The sequence below is a fragment of the Callithrix jacchus genome, chromosome 9 (genome assembly GCF_049354715.1).
Source record: "Callithrix jacchus isolate 240 chromosome 9, calJac240_pri, whole genome shotgun sequence".
NCBI classification, from domain to species: domain Eukaryota; kingdom Metazoa; phylum Chordata; class Mammalia; order Primates; family Cebidae; genus Callithrix; species Callithrix jacchus.
In genome coordinates, this window is record NC_133510.1 from 105,365,212 (window position 1) to 105,370,101 (window position 4,890).

A 4,890-nucleotide genomic window follows, 5' to 3' on the forward strand; every position below is an offset into this window, starting at 1 on the left:
AAACACAAATCAAAAATCCCAAATTCCATGCATATCCTCCTAGAAACTCTTTTGGCAACTCCATTCCATTTGCTTTTTAAGGAAATCAACTTCCTTATTTATGGTCCCTAGCTGCTTAGGGTGGATTTGCAGAGTCTAGAATCACTGTGGCAGCAGAGAGGGGAGTGGGTGGCATGCTGCTTGAACTATTTTTGCCAAGCTTTAGGCCTTGACTTCAGTTGTCAAGGAGGCACAAGTGAGCCGACACACAGTTTTGTAGACAGCCCCACAAAAGTAGCATGTAGTGAAAATGTTCAGATGACTCTAAGGAAAGGTTTCATTTTTTTCAAATCCTCCTATTTTTGACTGATTCCAAATGACAAATACTGGTCATTATGAACCTCAGATCACAGAACAAGCTCTGAATTCTCACAAAGTTGACTTAGTCCAAGTTGGCATAGAAGTATCTATGGAATATATTCAGGCACAAGGCTACCAGACACCCCTCCACGCTCTTAGAAGTAGACTCAAACATACCGTCCTGTATGCATGACATATCCTGTGCTCACTATGATCATAGCAACTGGAAGACTTATTGTCCTTAATTATTCATATGTGTGTTCTCCCAGGAGCAGGGCAATGCCATACCTGAATTTGTTTCTCCAGTTTCTAACCCAGTGTCTCACATGTGACAGATGCACAGTTAGCATTCATTGAATGAACAGAAGTATGAACGAATAAAATTCATACCTTTCCAGTAAGGTCTGACTTTTAAGTTCAGAGAACCTGGAAAATGGTCATTCCTTCTATTTTTTTAGGATGATATACTTGGCCAGGTGAAGACAGTAGAGAGAAAACAGAGCTGAAAGTAACTGTCTCCCATAAGTAGGGTAATTTGAGTTTGCTGAAAATAGTACTTTATTTAAACCAAAATTTACAGAATGCCAATACAGTCACAGCATAATGTCAGGTCCTGAACAACATTCAACTAGGAATCAAAGAACTTGAGATCCTTTACTCTTTGTATTGAAGATCCAGTGTTTAATGCTACCCTAAAATTACTTTATTCTTAATAGCACTGCTCTATCCAGAGAAAATATATGATATTCTAGCTCTCGTTCTCTGATTTGGTTTTGTAGATGGGTCTACCTATAACCTTCCCCTCAGAGGCAGAGAGAAATTTAGCTGGCAGTTTATTTCTGTTCCTACTCACACACCTAGCATATGGGAAGGCTGGAAATAAAGCCAAAGGAGAAGCCTGGAACACCCAGGCGATGGCATGTTTGGATCCTTTTAAATTCTCTATCAAATAGTGATGAAGAGACTCAAAGGCAGTGGGTCTCCAGCTTGATGGGCATCAGAATCACCTAGAAGTATTCTTAAGACACATTATTGTTGGGTCCCACTCCCCAGAGTTTCGGAGTCAGTAGGTCTAGGTTAGGATTCCAGAAGTTGCATTTCTAGGAAGTTCTCAAGCAATGTAAATGCCACTGGTTTAGGACCAGCTGAACTAAGGTAAGCCCTGATACTTACCTTCCACCAAATCAAATTCTCCCATTCCCTGGTATAATGCCACAGGTGATTCCATTTGTATGGTTTTGTCCAGGTAGCCTTGGACTCAAATAAAAGAATCAGGAGGAATTATTTATTTCGTAGATGTTTTACACTGATCGGGGGCAAATTTTTTATGCCAGATATCTTCCTTTTGCAGTTTAACCTGTATTTATAGGCTGCCTCTCTTGTCATTAGTTGGAAATAAAAATGATAGTATTAATGAAAGCAATCTGCAAAGCAAAACTATTGTTAACATAGGTTTGCATGCACATAAACTGTTTATTTATGCCATTGGGCTTGTGTGGCTAACTGTGTAAAATGATGAATTTAACATTAGTCTTTGGATTCTTTCTTCTTTCCATCATCTTCTCTGACTAGGGGAGTAATTGTAGCTAACATGTAAATGGAGAAATATTGGCCAGGTCTTTCTGTCTTCTGGATAGCTCCTATGGTCCAGCCAAGCTATCTGGATTTTTGATTAGACAGTTTTTATATAGAAAAAAATATATTTTCTTAAGAATTATTTTTAGTTGTTTTTCCTCTTGTGATGAAAGGCTTATCTAAATAGCTCAAGCTTCATTCAGGATTCTTCCCCACTCTTTGTTGTCACCCAGCCTTCCCTGATTCTCCCCACCCTCAGACAGCCAGTGATTTAAAAATATGTTGGAAGATTTTAATGGTCTCTGCAGAGTAGAATTACATTCTTCTGTGTAACATTTGGACACCAAGCACAGAGATAGCACAGTCTGTCTAGCTCTTTTGTAATTATTTCGTGGTATTGTTTTAATTGTGGCATGGCTTAATCACTGGCTGTGCACAGATTATTCCACATTCTTAAAATAATTATGGGGATTTGATAAGATAATGCTGTGGATTCACTTAATGCTTCTTTTCCAATAGGCTCCACATTCTTAAAAGGAGAGACACCAAAGAAGGACAGCCAGTCAGTGCCAGCATTGGCCATTTTTGGCACCTTGTGAGGACTGACCAGGATAATACATGCACATTCTTTTATTTCAGATCATCTTTCACCTGCCCAAGGAGGCATTTAATTCAGTACTCAAAAATCCTGAAGCTAGTGTGATATACATCCTATTAAGATCCCTTTACCAGCTAATACTTAATATAGGCTTCACAACTAGTAACCTAGCCAGGCCTGAGTGGACACATTAGTTTTAAATTCAATGGTTTGTTTATATAACTATATTAGTCAGGGTTCTCTCAAGGGACAGAACTAATAGGAGAGATTAATATAAGAAGGGGATTTTATTAAGGAGTATTGACTCACATGATCACTCACATGAACATAAGGTGAAGTCCCTCAATAGACTGTCTGCAAGCTGAGGAGCCAGGAAGCCATTCCAAGTCCCAAAACTTCACAAGTAGGGAAGCTGATAGTGCAGCCTTCAGTCTGTGGCCAAAGGCCTGAGAGCCCCTAGCAAATTGCTGATGTAAGTCCAAGAGTCCAAAAGCTGAAGAACTTGGGAGTCTGATGTTCGAGGGCAGGAAGCATCCAGCACAGGGGAAAGATGGAGGCCAGAAGACTCAGCTAGTCTAGTCCTTCCACATTCCCCGCCTGCTTTTATCATAGCCATGGTGTCAGTTGATTAGATGGTGGCCACTTAGATTGAGGGTGGGTCTGTCTCTCTTAGTCCACTAACTCAAATGTTAATCTCCTTTGTCAATACCCTCACAGACACACTCAGGAACAATACTTTGCATTTTTCAATCTAATCAAGTTGACATTCAATATTAACCATCACAGTAACTGATGACTCCTATCTCCCTTAGCAGTTCCTTAGCTTCAGAAGAGTGTAATGTGGTCATAAATGTTTGTTAGAACTATTTTATTGGTTAATTTTATGTGTCAACTTGACTGGCCTAAGCAATGCCCAGATAGCTAGTAGAACATGTGTTCTGGGTGTGCCTGTTAGTGTATTTCTGGAAGACACTAGCATTTGAATCAGCAGACTGAGTAAAGAAGATGCACTTTCACCCAGGTGGGTGAGCATCATCCAGTCCATTGAGAGCCAAACAGAGCAAAAAGGCAGGGCAAGGGTGAATTTACTCTCTCTTCTTGAGCTGGGACGTCTATCTCCTCCTGCCCTTGGGCCTTAGAGTTCTTGTTTCTTGGCTTTTGGACTTCAAGACTTACGAATGCCCCCACTCACCACAAGATTCTCAGGTTTATGGCTGTGGACTTGGAGTTATACCATCAGTTCCTCTGGTCTCTGGCCTTCATGCTTGGACTGACTTCTGCCACTGGCTTTCCTGAGTTTCCCATTTGTAGATGGCATATCATGGGACTTCTTAGCCTTTTTAATTTCATGATCCAATGCCTACAATAAATATCCCCTTCCTTCCTTCCTTCCTTCCTTCCTTCCTTCCTTCCTTCCTTCCTTCCTTCCTTCCTTCCTTCCTTCCTTCCTTCCTTCCTTCCTCTATTGGTTCTGTTTCTCTGGTGAACTCTGGCTAATAAACTGTCATGCAATTTGTATGGTTTGTTGAATACTGTTTTAATTATCCATTCAACAAATATTTATCTTCTGCCAGCTATGTGCCAAGTGCTGTTCTAAACTCTAGCAGTGAACAAGCTAAGCAGAATTCCTACCTTTGTGGCACTGATATTTGAGATGTGGAGAGACAGTAAGCAAACAATGAAATAACAATTTCAGATTTGATTAGTCCTGTGAGTAAAATAAAGCAGGGTTAGGTAATAGAGAGTGGCTAGAGTGGGGAAATTTTAGATTGAAGATAGCATTTAAACAGAGTCCTAGTGATGAGAAGAAATCAGACTTGTGAAAGTTTGGGGGAAGGGAATTTTAGGCAGAAGGAAGGGAAAGTGTAAGGGGCTGAGTCCATGGTAAACTTAGTGGTTCTGTGAAAGGTGAGCAGGGCAGAGGGGCTGGAGCAGAGTTGTTGGAAGTAAGCAGTAGAGTTGTTGGAAGAAGAAGAGGCTGAGGCCAGGTCAGAGGATTGTTCCCCCATGGTAATAAGGTTAGATTTTTATGTAATGGGATGTCTTAGAGTGTTTACACTGCCTAGTTGATATTTTTGAAAGATCATTCTGGTTGAGGAGATAAGATTCACAGGCAAGAATGAAAGTAGAAAGGGCAATTTAGGAAGCTATTGTACCGGCCCAGTTATCCTCAACTTGGATTAGGATGGGAATGATAGAGAGGTTAGAAATATTTTGGAGCTAAAACCCACAAGATTTTCTAATAGGTAGGGTCTGAGGATTAAAGTAATGAATGGAATCAAGGCTGATTCCTAGATTTCTGGTTTAAGAAACTGGGGAATGATGGAACCATTAACTGAGATAGGGAAGACTAGTGCAGGTGAAATTTTGTTTAGATT